General features: G+C 47.4%; 1 protein-coding gene across 2 annotated transcripts in view; it reads right to left on the bottom strand.

Moving 5' to 3' along the window:
• The window catches only part of PTPN22 (protein tyrosine phosphatase non-receptor type 22), a 605,270-nt gene that overhangs the window by 191,750 nt on the left and 397,475 nt on the right, over positions 1-16,045 (bottom strand). The gene's annotated exons all lie outside the window — the stretch shown is intronic.

Below are 16,045 nucleotides of genomic sequence, written 5' to 3'. Positions count from 1 at the left end.
TGCCTTCAGGGATGGGTGGGTGGGTAACTCCGACGCGACCTCCGACCCCGAGCAGGAAAGTGGACAAAGAGGGCGAAGCTACCGCCCCTTTGCCTTTTAAAACCCCGCCAATCGTTAATTACTTCCTGGGTCATGCTACTCCTCCCTGACGCGCGTCCGGTCTGCTTGGTTGTTGTGCCCCCCTTCCGGGTCTCCCGACCCGGAAGGGATTCCTACACTGCCAGGGCCCTTTGCTGCCACTAAAGGCACCACGCCCCTTAAGGGGGGTGGCGCTCCTCAATATACTTGTAAAAGATCTCGGGGATACTTGCGCCCTCCCAGCCAAAGGTGAGGGCAGATATTTACTGCCTCCTATATCACCTCTACCATGGTTCGCCCACCTTATACTTCTTAACCGCATCGCAGCGGCAGGTTATTTTTCCGCTACGCGGCTTTTTTCTAAAAGCCGCGTTGGATGATGAGCTCAGCTCGTCATCCGCACACGACCACCGTGGCTGATGACGAGCTGAGCTCGTCATCAGCATCGAAGGGGTTAAAGCACGACTATGTGTCTGTCTCTAATATCATGTGCAAAAGTGCTTACGTCTTTGATAAGAAGGCCCACTTCTGCCACAAACGTTTCCTAAACATTCACTCATCTACATTTCAATTTGCTGTCTGCCTAATATTCTGATAATAATTACTTTAATAATAATGTTGAAACTATTTAAACAATATTTTTCCATATGAAAAAATGTTTGCAGAGCCGTACCTTTGTTGCTTACATCTTACTTTAGTTTTCACCGTTTCAACCTGAATTCTATCACAGTCATCCATCTCAGTGCTCTCTGATAAATCAATGTGTGTGTTAAAGCATAATTTCCCTAAAATATGATTAAAAAGCAATACGTTTACAAGCAATTCAAGTAATTTTTAATTTAACATAGTTCTTTTCCCCCCCAAAATATGTATGGCATTCTCTTCCACATTTATCCTTATCTTCCTTTCATTTTCCCATATGCCCCTTCCAGGTAAATATTCAGCCATTCTACTCGACTCTCACAGGCTCAGGCCTCAGCCAGAATAGCCATACCCCAGTCCAAGTAGATTTTCCAGGCTCAGACCTCTTATATCATCCCCAGATCACCCTCTGTGACTAGGGATGAGTGTCTGAAAAGTTTCAGAGCTCTGTCCATCCTCTCCTTGTGTCCTTGCTCACTTTGCCACTGGATTCAAGCTAGACCGGCTGATGAGGGGTGTTACCCCGAAACCGGTCCCAGGATGCTTATTTCCGGACCAGTGAAGACCTGGCTTGGCAGTTTGGGCTGGACTGTTCCCATAAGGCACAGGGTCAAGACTGATTTGCATATGGTTGGAACTGAACTGGGCTGCCGAAGTGAGCTAAAGATTGATGATGGATTCTACCCAGATCTGTGACTGGGGGTGAGTGTCTGAAAAGTTTCAGCGCTCCGTCCATCATCTCCTTTTGTTTTGCTTTGACCCAGAGAAATGAAGCAGGATTAGAATGTGTGGTGACTTTTGGATCGCTCTCGCTAACACCGACTGAAGAGAAGTATTCAGTAATAGAATGCGAGGCACTATCGTGTGGGGCTTAGAGCACTGCAGGCTGTTTCTTTGGGGTAGTCATGTAGCGACCATAAGCCTCTCAAAAAGGTCTTGCCTACCAAAGGGTTATATAATGCTTCACCTAGGTTGGCAAGGTTATGAGTCAAGCTCCTTGATTTTAAATATAGTTTCCAGTGCATTCCTGGGGTGCGCAATAAGGTGGCAGATTTTTTGAGTAGGTTGCCTCTTCCTTGGAGAGAGATACATGATGAAGACATTGAACAATTCAGTGTGGCTTGTTTGGATAAAGGAGCAAGGATGATTCCATCAGAGGAACGGAGGCAAGCCTATGAAGAAGACTGGGGGTTGGCAGAAGTTAAAACTAGGATCACTGATGGGTGGCCTACTAAGGGAGGTGAGGCAAGAGTGGTCTGTGGAGGATAATTAGATCCTGAGGAATGACAGGATTGTACCACCGGAAAAGCTAAGAAGAATTATGGACTTATGTCATGAGGGACATTTAGAAATTGCAAAAACAAAAAATAGTTTGAAGGAGTTGTATTGGTGGCCTGGTATGGGGTTATCAATTGAGAGTAAAGCCCAGTGGCGAGAATGCTGATAAAAGTAAGGGTACATCGAGGCCACCTTTATGTCCTATTAGTGCACCAGGAATGCCTTGGGAAAAATTGAGCATGGATTTGGGGGTCCAATTTGGAATGGACCAGTGCAGAAGTACCTGGTTGTTGCTGTGGACCATTTTTCAAAGTGACCGGAAGTTGAGGTAGTAGATGTAAGCACAGTGGTTACGTTTTGGGATTACATTTTTCAAAGGGAAGGGCTGCCTAAATTGGTAATCACCGATAACGGAGCATCATTTGTAGATGAGGCATTTGAGAAATTCCTGAAACGCAATGGAGTAAAGCAATGTACAACTTCACTTTATCACCCGGCCAGAAACGGAGCTGTTGAACGTTTTAACCGAGTGATAAAGGGGGCAATACAGTTAGCTAAGTGTAATGGTTTGTAATGGGAGGTGGAATTGTTTTCGACCATATGGGCATTCAGATTAGCACCTTGTGCTTCTAAAGGACATAGTCCCTTTGAAATAATGATAGGGAGGACTGCTTTCATGAAGGACAACATTGGATGGATGCCGTGTGCTAGGAGAGTAAATTGGGAACCTGAGGAGGTGAAAGGAAGCATTGACATAGCAAAACACATTTACAAGGAATATTATCATAATAAGCACTGTGCAAATCTGTTAAGTTGCAAGTAGGAGATATGGTAAGAGTTAAGAGGACAGGTGTTTTAAGATGTGGACAGAATAGGTTTTCAAGACAGCATAGACTAACCAAATTGTTTTGCAATGCTGCTTTGTTGAGCAATGGTAAGTTTCGACATTTCAGTGCCTTGTCGGTATGTGATAAAAACTTGGTTAGTGATGAAAGGAAGGATTGGAAGGTATGTGATTGGGGGATGGAGGATAAGGAGACTAACGTGACAAGGGATACCATCACAAAAGCGCCTATACATGTAAAGCTTTGGCTTACCAAAATAAATGCATTTTGACACGACTGGGTCAAACTAATAGTTTAGGGCCTATTTTGTGTAGAGAAAAGTTGGACAAGAAGGAGAATTCTGGTGGTCTCTTCTGGGAAGGGGTTGAGGAGGTCGAGATTGGGGGCAGAGGCAATGAATATACCTAATGACTGAGGAAAAGACTTCTTGCCGCAGCTCCCTGAAGACACATTCCCTAGCATGTCCAGAATCTGCCCATTCAGACAGGAACTCAAATTGAGCCCCTTGTGTGAACTGTAGTGAGGGATTTTGATAACATGTCTACCCAGATCAGAGGTGTGAACAGTTGCCCAGCCTGCCTGCAGATATAGGTGTGATGTTTGTGACTGGCACTCAAGAAAAGCATTCTGCACATTCCATTAACACTACAAGGAGGACCTACAAAAGAGAGGGGCAGTGTCCACAACCACACACCTGGATGCATAGGCAACTGGAGTGCTATTGAAATTGGATTGGAGAGGATGTTATGTAACGGCTAGAGCATCCGACTTTGGAGCTGGGGAACCAGGTTTGAGTCTTGGTAAACAGCCAATAATTCGTGGGGTGGGAGATTGTGCATGGGGTGGGTGTTTATTGTTTTAGGGTTTAGGGTAGTGTAGAGGTGTTTGTGTAGTGTAGGGGGTCGTGCTGGGGGTAGTATTTTAGGGTTTAGGGTAGTGTTGTGGTGTATGTGTAGTGTAGGGTAGTATTTTAGGGTTTAGGGTATTGTAGGGGGGTCGTGCTAGGTAGTGTTTGTGTGCAGGGACAGGACTGGGGTTCGAGGGGGGTGCTGGGGTAGTGTTTTAGCGTTTAGGGTAGTGTAGTGGTGTTTGTGTAGTGTAGGGTGTCGTGCTGGGGTTAGTGGTTTAGGGTAGTGTTGTTGTGTTTGTATAGTGTACGGGGTCGTGCTGGGAGTTGTGTTTTAGGATTCAGGGTAGTGTTGTGGTGTATGTGTAGTGTAGGGTAGTGTTTTAGGGTTTAGGGTAGTGTAGGGGGGTCGTGCTTGGTAGTGTTTGAGTATTGGGACAGGACTGGGGGCTGGTGCTGGGGGTAGTGTTTTAGGGTTTAGGGTAGTGTAGTGGTGTTTGTCTAGTGTAGGGGGTTGTGCTGGGGTAGTGTTTTAGGGTCGTGCTGGGTAGTGTAAATGTAGTGAGAGGACTGTCACTTACCTTAGAAACTTTTACCACAACTATACCTTTACCACACACGTTTTATTGTTGTAATGGCATGCATGGTAATGGCATAGTCATGGTAAAAGTTTTGCCTAGGAATGGTATCTCATAATTGTCAACGCGTACTAATACAAGCGATGTAATGAGCACACGTTGTATTTGTATGCATTGTAACAACTCATATTCTTGAGTATTGGCATCGGCTTAACTTCCTCTGAGTCTGGGGAAATCACTTAGGGCCTTATTCAGATTTCGGAGGGTGGGTTGCTAAATCACAATGGTGATGGATATCCCAATCACCGAATTATACATCCAATAATATCGTATGAGATTTTTATTTAAGCGGACGGGATATCTGTCACATTTGTGACTTAGTAGCCCGTCCGCCGAAATTTAAATCAGGCCCTTAATCTCCTATTGTCTACAAAAAATGAATGTGTCATTGTGTAATGTAACTGGTGCTCAAGTTAAGCGCTCCAATACCTTGTTGAGTTGGCGCTATATGAAACTGCAAAAAAAAGTATATTGTGCTAATAGTCAGATTAGAGACAGGTCGAAGTGTTAATCTTGTCTCATCTTAATGGGTGTTGCACTGTGAGGCAGAGACATCCATTTTACTAAAAGCAAATGTGGCTAATGCTTGGTCTGCAGTCCTCAGACCACACAGCTATTCACAAAGTGAAAAAACTGAATAAACATTATTGGCAAATGGAATCGCTAGTAATATTGTATGCTAACATAGATGTCAAAAATGAAGGTCAAAATTCCAATTCAATTTAATGCTTTGTGTGTTGACAACTAATGAATGAATATGACATGCATCCGGTGGCAAATAACCTCAATAATGTTTCAGAGCACTAGATAGCACAAATAAAAGAATGTGCAACATGGAAAGGAGGAACACTGACAACAGAACACCTCACAGTGACTATCTTCTCCTCAGCTATTTTAAACTGGTCAACCTTAAGGAAGGTAGAGATTGACAGAGAGGTTACTCCTACACAAATGTGATGGATATCCCATCTGCCATACTAGTGTCATAGGATATAATGCTTGTGGGAGAGGATGTGATGTGTCGGCTAGACTGCCGACTTTGGTGCTGGAAACCAGGGTTCGAGCCTCGGGGTCGCATCCACATCCTGTGATTCTGGGCAAATCACTTAATCTCCCCATTCCTGAATGTGTAATGTAAATACGGTGATCATGTAAAGCGTTCCAATACCTTCGGGTCAAGTTTGCGCTATATAAATATGCAAAAAAATAAAAATGCTTTTTTAATAATGCCGACGAAATATCCGTCATGATTGTGACAGAGTAACATGTCAGCTGAACTCTAAATCAGGCCTTATTTATTTATTTATTTGAAAGTTTTATATAGCGCGAACAAGATCTTTGCAGATATCAGAGCGCTTTACAGTAATAGCATGTAGCAGTTGAGGTAGTTAGGTACAATATGCATAATTACATAGGTAGGTCAAAGAACAACCGGAGGTAGATCATAGGTGAGGTAGTGTCAGTACACGGTACATAGTCAAACCGTTGCGCCAATAATATAAAAGTACAAAAGTATGCATATACTTATTTAAGCGTGCTGCACGTGTTTTTGGAGATAACATAAAGGTGGGCATAGTTGAGGTAGATGCGTGCAGGATGTATAGTCACACAGGTGCATCAGTAGTACAAAAGTAGGGATGGTTGAGGTGGTGTAGGTACAGTGTGCAAGTCAGACAGGTGCGTCAATAGTACATCAAAATACAAAGAGGGAACAAATACAATCAAATAAGTCATAATACCAGTGGTACAAGTAGTACAGAGAGGGAACATATACACTCAAGTAAGACATAATACAAATAGTACTAGTAGACCAAGGGGTCAGGCCGGTATTATGGAGCGGATTCATGAGAGATACAGGTTAATAGATCATGTGTATTTAGCCATGAGGATCGCTTTTACTTCTTTCTTAAACAGTTTGTTGGAGGAGATGAGCCTGGTTTCAGGAGGAAGTGAGTTCCAGATCCTGGGCGCCATACCTGAAAAGGAGCGTTTATAGGTTTTTTCCTTTCTGAATCTTCGAGGTTTCAGCAGAAGATTGTTTGTGCTTCTAGTAGTTCTAGAGCCACCCGAGATTGTCAGCTTTTGAGTGAGGTAGCTGGGCGAGTTATGGTGTACAGCCCTGTGAGTCATGCAGGCGATTTTCAGATGTATTCTGGCTTCAAAAGGCAGCCAGTTCAGGGATTTAAAGTCAGGGGAAATATGCGAGTGTTTTTTTGAGCCAGTGATGAGTCTCGCTGCAGCGTTAAGGGACGCTCTAAGGGGTGCCGTAGTTGTTAGTGGGAGCCCGCAGAGGGCGGTGCTTCCGTATTCTATGTGCGGGATGACTATAGATTGTACTGCAGTTTGGAAGTCTTTGGCTGGAAGGAAGGCTTTAAGTTTCCTCAAGGTATTGATTTGGAAGTTCGCTCCTTTGGTTGCCTTGCTGATGTGCTGCTGCATGTTGAGATTGGCATCAAGTGTTATGCCTAAGGATTTTGCTGAGTCTACGACGGTAGGTTGTACATTTAAAGCTGTTAACTGCTTAAGCCATGATTGAGCCGTGGAGATTTTTGCGGGAGGAGAGATCAGGAGGAATTCAGTCTTCAGGGCATTGAGTTTGAGGTGATTCTCTGCAAGCCAGGACTGGGTGTTTCTGATCGTGGTGTTCAGGAGCATGATGTCCTTGGGGGATTGTATTTTGAGATAGAGTTGGGTGTCATCGGCATACATGTGGAAGTGAACATTGGATGTCTGTAGCAAAGTAGTGAGAGGTTCCATAACTAGGTTGAACAGAGTAGGGGAGAGGGAGGATCCTTGTGGGACGCCTAGTGATACAGGTACCGGAGAGGACATCAGGTTGTTGCTTTTGAATCTTTGTGAGCGGTTGTGTAGAAAGGAGGTGAACCACTTGAGAACAGTCCCTGAGATGCCCATTCTTGTGTTTAACAGTTCGAGTAAATTCTCATGTTTAACTGTGTCGAATGCTGAGGAGAGATCCAGAAGGATGAGGAGGCAGGTATCGTTTTGGTCTAGGATTTGGAGGGCGTCGTCCACTATGTGCGTCATGGCTGTTTCGGTACTGTGCCCTGCACGGAAGCCTGACTGATGAGCGTTGAGGAGATCAAACTGGTCTATGTGTTTAGTCAGTTGTAGCTGTACGCATTTTTCCAACAGTTTGGCGAGGGTGGGAATATTTGTAATAGGGCGGTAGTTGTTTAGATCAGTGGGGTCTGCTGTTGGTTTTTTTAATAGAGGTGTGACTTGTCCGACTTTGAGGGCATCAGGGATGGATCCTTGTTGAAGAGAGCTATTGATGATTTTAGTCCAGAGTGGGAGGAGCAAAGGGGTAAAGTCTTTTACAGCGTTTGCAGGAAGAGGGTCAGTAAGGTGATTGGATGGTTTCAGCGTGCTGAGCAGTCTGCCAATTTCTTCTTCGGAGTAGGTGCTAAAGGATGACCATGTAGCGTTGTTCTTTGGTGCAGGCGCTGCTGTGAGTTGGGGGTTGGAGTAAAGGATTGCGTCATTGAGGAGATCGCTTCTTATGTTGTCGCTTTTTTGGTTAAAGAAAGCAGAGAATTCTTCGCAGGAAGGTGTAATGCCCCTGGTGCTGATTGTCTGGGGTTGTTCTTTGGATTGTGTTCTGATTAACTCAAACAATTTCCTTGGGCGGTTTTTCGCTTGGGCGAGCTGGAGGCTGAAGAAGTCTCTTTTTGAGCGTTTTATTTTCCTGAAGTAGGCATTTCTCTGCTTCTTCAGGCTTTCTAGGTGCAGTGTAGAGGGGTCTGACCTCCAAGTGCGCTCTGCCATTCGCATGGCCCGTCTATCCTCATTGAGGCTCCCGTCATACCAAGGGTTGGAGATCTTGGACGAGACTCTTTTCAGTTGCATGGGTGCAGCATCATTGATTATTGTGGACATAGCATTTAGATAGTGGTCAGTCAGGAGTTGGACGTCCGTAGCGCCGGACGGGGGTAGTAGTAGATTGCAGCTGTTAGGCGGTAATGAGTTTGGGTTGAGTTTTTTCATGTCCCTTTTCCAGACTTTGGGCTTAGAGGGTTGCAGTGGGTTAAATTTAATTTTTTCATTGATAAGGAAGGAGACAATATGATGATCTGACCAGTCACAAGGTTGAATTGACTCCAGTTGAATAGCGTTCTCTTTGGCGATGATAAGGTCGAGGATAGCACCTTTCACATGAGTCGGGCTATTGCAAATTTGGGTGAAATCAAGGGCGTTGAGGAATCTTTTGAGGCTATTAACCACTGTGTCACTGCTGTCGTTCCAATGTAGATTGTAGTCGCCAAGGAAAACTTGGGTATTTTGTCGTCCTGAATTGGTTGTTATTGTGTCCATGAGTTGTTGGCAGAAGGAGAGCTTGTCTCCCGGTGGGCGGTATATGATGTGAAGTGAGCAGACCGGTTTGCTTTCGCTTATGACATCAAGGCAGAGGTATTCACAGGAAGTAAGAGATGGGGCGGACGCTTTAGTAACAGAGAGATTGCTTCTGTATATACAGGCAATTCCACCGCCTGTCTTTATGGGCCTGTCAAGTCTAATTATACAATAGTTGGGGGGGACTAGTATATCCAAGATAGGTGTAGAGGTATCTGACAACCATGTTTCAGTCAGAATAGCCAGATCTGGTTCCTGAGACATGATGAGCTCGGCGACCCCCGCTGAGTGTTTTTGGGCCGATCTGCAGTTGAGAAGTATGCATTTGAGGCTAGGGGCGCAGAGGGTGGAGGCAGGTTCTGTAGTGATGGGCACATTAGTGAGGTTGTTAGGGACGGCGCCTCTGTTATCCTTTTGGTGCCTGAGGGGGTTAGAGATGATCGTTGGGATGGGCAGGTGGTTGGTGGCTAAGCGAATTTGGGGAGCCGGGACGTAAGATTGGAGAAGGACGTGTGTCTCATGGTCTGTTAACGTATTGGCAGTGCGTCTAGGGCGGTTGGTGGAATTGCGAGAGGGGATAGAGGTCCAGTGTGGGGGGAGTTGTGTGATAGGGCGAGTAGGCGGTGAGGAGGAAGTGTTGTTAGGTGTAAAGGGAGTATTGCGATTGGTGGTAATGCGATTGTGATTGGTATTGTGATTGTTGGAGTTGCGAGAGGGGATAGAAGTCCGGTGTGGGGCGTGTTGTGTGGTAAGGCGTGTAGGAGGCGCGGGGAGAGTGTTATTAGGTGTAGAGGTGGTGGTGGTAGAAGGGTGTCTGAAGTGTATGATGAGCAACTCTTTGATGGAGTGTAGTTCTTCTTTCAATTGGAGGAGGGAGGACATGATCATGTCGAGCGTGGTGTTCGGCGCGGAGTTGGGGAAGGGTACAGGCGATGAACCGGCGAATAGGTTGTTGGAGACGGGTGAGGATCGGGATGGGGAAGTGGAGCTGGTGAAGAGGTTGGGAGTGTTAGAGAGAGGATAGATGTTAGGGATGGTGTTGGCGTTGTCGGGAGGGGCAACAGTGCTAGGAGTGGAAGGGTGAATGAGGGCGGTGTGGAGGCTGGAAGTAATGGGGGAGGAGGAGGGATAGTGGGGAGTGAGAGTGGGGGGAGAAAGGTTGAAGGAGGGGTGAAGGCTAGGCGGGACGGGAGTGCTAAGAATGTGGGGCGAGATAGCCGGAGAGAGAGCCAAGTTATGTGGGGAACAGTTGGGGGAGGAGGGGTGTTCTGAGAAGATTGGTGTGGAGGACGGGACAGGCGTGCAAAGTGTAGGGGGGGGTATGGGAGGATGAGCGGAGGGGTGAGGGTAGGCAGGGGGGATGGTGGACCGGGTGGAGTAGGGAGGAGCGAGGTCTCTGTCTGAGATTGAGGGGTGGTGAGGGTTAGCTGCCGCAGGTAGGTCAGTGACTATGGTGCTGGGTGTGAAGGTGAGAAGAGTGTCGTTCCGGTGCTGAACTTGGTTCGGGGTGTTAAGGGTGGGTGCTGTGTCGTCAGGGGTGGAAGGACAGGAGGTGATATGAGTGAAAGTCCGAGGATTGGATAGGTGCTCTTTGAAAGTGGGAAACAGATTGTCAAGAAGTTCTAGGTTCCTGTCTTTCGCTTGAATTAGGACAATCCCGTTATTGTAAATAGTGATGGTGGTTCTGCCTGGGAAGAGTTGGGATGGTGAGATGGAAAGTGTTAGGCCATGGGTGGATTTCCTGGTGGAGGAGACGTTGAGTAGGGTGAGAAACGCTTTTTTCCACTGAGCTCTGCGTGTAGTGTGGAAGATGATATCGGTGTTCAAGGGTCCATTGACCGACGAGAAGTAGGTGTCGGCAAAGGGGGTTTCTGGGTGGGACTTAAGGAAGCCGTGTTTGAAGCGCTTGGCGGCTTTTTTGGTGAGCACGGGTGGGTAGTTGATTTTATATGTGTGCTTGCCGAATAAATCCATGTTGCAGGTTAGATAAATAAATGTGCTGAATGCACGCTGCAAATGCCTCCCCAGTTCGCAAGGCTCCAGAGTGCCCCTCGGGCGCCAACGTGTCACTAGTGCGCCTACGTGACTCTAGTGATTTTAGCGAGCGACCAAAATACTTGAGGTAGCAGTTGGTAAATTACAGGAGAGGAAAGCGAGAAATGGGTGCAGAGATTTACAGAGTAGTGCAGAATACAATTGGAGGAGTAATTCTGAAAGAATAAGAGCAGAATACAGATGCAACGCAATCAGTTACACGTGACAGGTAGGTCCCTTGGGGCGCCAATGTGACACTAGTGCGCCTAGGGCTCCAACGTGACACTAGTGCGCCTACGTGACACTAGTGAGCGACCAGAGTACTTGAGGTAGCAGTCGGTAAATTACAGGGGAGGAAAGCGAGGAAAGCTACGCCTACGTGACTCTGGTGATTTTAGCGAGCGACCAAAATACTTGAGGTAGCAGTTGGTAAATTACAGGAGAGGAAAGCGAGAAATGGGTGCAGAGATTTACAGAGTAGTGCAGAATACAATTGGAGGAGTAATTCTGAAAGAATAAGAGCAGAATACAGATGCAACGCAATCAGTTACACGTGACAGGTAGGTCCCTTGGGGCGCCAATGTGACACTAGTGCGCCTAGGGCTCCAACGTGACACTAGTGCGCCTACGTGACACTAGTGAGCGACCAGAGTACTTGAGGTAGCAGTCGGTAAATTACAGGGGAGGAAAGCGAGGAAAGCGAGAAATGAGTGGAGCAAGATTGACACTAATGACCAGCCAAAGTGAATGAGGTAGTAATCAGTGCAAGGTATATGAGGTAGTAGTCAGTGCGTATAGGAATGAAAAGTGTGATGGGTGCAGGTTACAACAATGCGACACATCTATATGCAGTCGTGAACGAAATACAGATGCAATCTGAAAATATATGAGTCAAAAGTGACAGTAGTGCGCAACCAAAATACATGAGGTAGCGATCAAAACATACCAAGTGAAAAATAACAATACTAATAATAAAAAGTGCAAGATACATGAGTTAACAGTGACAATACACGATATATGAATTAGAGGTGATGATAGTGAGCAGCCAAAATATATGAGGTGGCCATCAAAACATACCAAGTGAAAAATAATAATAGTAATAAAAGTGCAATGAATAAGAATGTACACTAGAAGTGTAATACAGCAATAGAAGGCAGACACTCTATCACAGGAAAGTGGGTGGATGGTTAGTCCATGATGGCAGCCAGGGAGAGAGAGACCAATCTAAAACGGCCTCCAAGTAAGGGCGATAGAGACAGTAGTCCTCTGTCTGTGTTTGTTCCTTTGAGAGCAGGGCCTGGCAGTTTCAGTTTCTATTTGAACAATCCCTGGGAGTCTTATCTCTATTTTGGGGGTCCTATGCGGAGGAGTTACGAAGAGGAGCCTCGTGGGCATCTGGCTCAAGGTACTGGAGGGGATTTATTGCTTCTGTTAGTGAACTCAGCCATTTTGAACAAAGGGGAATTTAAAAAATGTGATGCAGTAGATGCCTTAGAGTGTGATGCAGTAAATGCGTTTAGAGAAGTCTGTTGGTAGGTAAACCGATGTCGACAGCAAAGTTTTGCACAAGTCGAGCTTTGTAACACTCAAGGTTCTAACAGAAATGCGAGATGTAGAAATCATGCTCCATCAAACCTCCATGCACGCCTGGAGAGCCTAGACCCCTGCCAGCGTCTGTAGGTCACCCGGTCCGCTGCCTTGATCCACGGCCCTTCCCGCCTCGACAGGCGAAGACGCTTGCTTCCAGCTTGGTTTCCTCGCTCCCACCGGCAGCTTCCCTGGGCAGCGAGGCACTCCCATGTGTACACTTAAGCCTGAAAGGTGTAGCCTAACTACTGGTCACGCAAATGGGATTGCTGAAGGGCTACCATTTAAGTGCATTTGATATCAGTTATGATGATAATTGCCAATAGTTATGAAATTGACGAGGCACTCGGCTCCCGCTCCCACAGCCAGACCGCAGATGGGGGCGACGACACCCGTTTCCCGCTTACCTCGCTCCACCACGGCAGCTCCCAGGGCAGCGGGGCAGAACTCCTACTCGTCTCGTCTCCTGCTCCCGCTGCCAGCTGCAGGTGGGGGCAGGCTCTTTGATCAAACCACCGGAGCCCGGTAGCCCCCTCCGACGAGTGCTGCAGCTAACCCTCCAGGGTCCGCAGGTCCTCTCTTCAGGTCCCGGCAGCAGCAATCTCCTGCTCCCGCTGCCAGCTGCAGGTGGGGCAGGCTCTTTGATCAAGCCACCGGAGCCCGGCAGCCCCCTCCGACGAGTGCTGCAGCTAACCCTCCAGGGTCCGCAGGTCCTCTCTTCAGGTCCCGGCATCAGCAGGGGGGACCGCCTGGATTCACGGCAGCAGCGGGGTTCCTGCTGCTGTCCGCAGGACAGACAAACTCCCGAGCCGCGGCCCCTCCCGCCTCAGTAGGTGATACTGCTTGCCTCGCTGCTTGCCTCGCCGTGTTCCACGGGGCTCCACTCCGGCCGCCCACGTTCCCCCTCAGCTCCACTCCCGCTGGCTCCAGAATCCGTCCCAGGCACCGCCGATGGCAAGGGCAGCCCTGGGTCCGTACACACAGAGGGGAGGGGGGGGTGTCTCGACTCTCTCCAGCGGACGTCCCCGGGGGGCGACCAGGTGTCTCCAGCGACGGTCCGGGGGGGGGGGGGTGGGGAGAGACCAGGGCCCCCAGCAGGCTTCAGACCGTGCCACAGTCGTGTCCAGGCAGCCAGACGGTCGATCCAGGCACCGCCGATGGTCCAGTGAGACGGGGTCGAATCGGTCCTCTCCCTTGACAATCCCAGCCTTCCGAGGGCTGACAATAAAGGTCCAATTATCCTGTTGTCGTTACTTGCTTGCGATGTTCAGGGGTGCCGAGCGCTAACAGGGATTAAGTCCAAAATTGGAATCCCAAGCACTCGGAGCTCGAGCGGAGAGCTCCTACCCGGTGGCCATCTTGCTTGGTCATCGATGGGTGGGGGAATTCCTCTTGAGGGTTACGTCATCTTTATTCTTAAGAGGCAGGTACCTAAATACTTTTCCTCTTCAAGACAAACAGCAGATTTGAAGACTGATGGTCTATATTTTGAATTAAACCACCACTGAATTCAGAGCTGCAGGACTCTGATTACTTTGCTGAAGAGGAAAGCCAGGAAGTGCTCACAGGCAGGGCCGGCCATTCCTCAGACAGCACCTGGGGTAAAACTAATGTTTGGTGCCCATCCTAATGGTCCTCGTCCATTCCTTCCCATCTGCCCCCTCCCATTGGTGAGCCTAGCAGGGGGGCGCCCTTTTCTGCTCACAGGTCAGGTCCTGGCTAAATACCTCAGAAGGTCACCGGCCTGTGGACACACATTTGCACCTAGTCCCCTCACCTTAATCACCTATTCGGTTGCTAAACTGGAGGTGAGAGTCCCTGGGAGGGGGATGAGGAAGAAGGAAAGTGGAGTGGGAGAGAGGTAATCCAGGGAGGCTAAGAAAATTAAAGAAGCATGATTTTACAACAAACGATTTACAATCTGATGGCCTAGGCAAACCAAGACAGCCCACACCTACCACTATTCCCTAAGTAGTAACACTATCCGATTATTTATCTTGCAAGACGAATGCACGTGTATGAGGGTTTAGCTGCCTTAAACCCTCTATCAGAAAAAAATCATGTTTCACAATAACAAAAAAAAATGCAACCCAGCACTCTAAACATGTGTCGCACACTCTGTAATCTCAAGGAGGAATAGCTTTTCCACACTGGCTACAACTGAATAGATTTCCAATGTGAAGCATGTGTACATAAAACTGGAGTGACTGTTCATCTCAAGGACTCTCCTTAATCATGCATGACAGATAACATTGGTGCATTCCTTCTTGTGATTAGACACAGTGTTTGCTACACATGTTTAGAGTGCTGGGTTGCGTTTTTCTTGGTTAAAACATGATTTTACACAGAGCTTGAAGGCAATGAACTGACTGGCGGATTGGGAAAAGCACATTTATTCCAGGCTGCTCAGGTGGTCCTCCTGGTCCCAGGTCACCCAGGCCAAAAGGTCGGTCCTGCTCACTGTGCAGACATCTGTCAGTGATTTATTTATGGAGTTTTATATAGCGCTGACCAGACCCGTGGGTATCGGAGCGCTTTACAACATTGTTTCGAAATAGTTAAACATATTAGAACAGTCCTCAGCAAAAAAGTTTGGTAGTCCAAGAGTGCTGAGGCTTCTAGACGTAGTGGTAGAGATCAGAGGTAGCCTTGTTGAATGCTAAATTTCAGTAGACCAAAGAAGTTCGGCAGTCCAAGAGTGCTGAGCCTTCTAGAGGTAGTGGTAGAGTCCTGAGGTAGCCTTGTTGAATGCTGAATTGAGGTAGACCGCTAATCGTGAGGCAGCTTACTATTGTGCACAATTAGTCATTGAGATGGGCTGAGGAGGATGTGAGCAGTGTATAGTCGGAGAGCACCGGCGTCAGGGATAGCGTGGCTATCCATTCGGGAGGGCGCGGTTCAGCAGGAGGGTATTAAGGTGTTTTTTTTAATTTTGTGAAGGAAGGGATAGTTCTGATGTCTGCTGAGATGGAGTTCCAAATTTTGGGTGCGGTTCCAGCAAATGATCTTGCAGCTGTTTGGTGTTTGCGTGTTCTCAAGGGGTTGAGAAGGAGGGAGTTTGAGCTCCTGAGGTTTCTCGTCTGCCCGGCCCTCTTAAGTTTAGTGGCTAGATAGTCCAGTTTTCCAGTGTGGAGGGCTTTGTGCATGAGGCATGCCGTTCTGAAATTGGCTCGCTGTTCAACTGGGAGCCATTTAAGTTCTCTTAGTGCTGGTGAAATGTGGTCATATTTCCTGATTCCAGTGACCATTCTGGCTGCTGCGTTAAGGGTTGTTTTGAGGGGGGCCAAGTTGGATTTTGTGGCGCCGGTTAGTGTTGCATTGCCATAATCGAGTCTGGATAGCACCAGCGATTGTGTGGCTTGTTTGAGGTCTTTTGCAGGGATGAATGGTTTGATTTTATATAGAAGCTTTAGTATGAAGAAGGCAGTCTTTGCAGAGTTTTTGATGTGTTTGTTCATGTCCAGTTTGGGGTCTAGGGTGATTCCTAAAGATTTCACAGATTTGGCCAGGGTGAGATTACCGTTTAGAGTGTCCAAGGCTTTAAGCCACTCTGCAATTTGTGGGTTCTCTTCTTTGTTGGAGATGAGGAGGCTCTCCATTTTGTCTTGATTGAGTTTAAGGTGATTTTGGGATAGCCAGTGTTGAATTTCTTTTAGAGTGTTGTTGAGTCTGAGGATGTCGATTGGGGAGGAGGTTTCTAGATAGATCTGGGTGTCATCAGCGTA

This window comes from Lissotriton vulgaris, chromosome 5, assembly GCF_964263255.1.
Source record: "Lissotriton vulgaris chromosome 5, aLisVul1.2, whole genome shotgun sequence".
Classification (NCBI taxonomy): Eukaryota; Metazoa; Chordata; class Amphibia; order Caudata; family Salamandridae; genus Lissotriton; species Lissotriton vulgaris.
The sequence above is the reverse complement of the archived record's forward strand: the minus strand, read 5'-3'. Positions and strand labels throughout refer to the sequence as shown.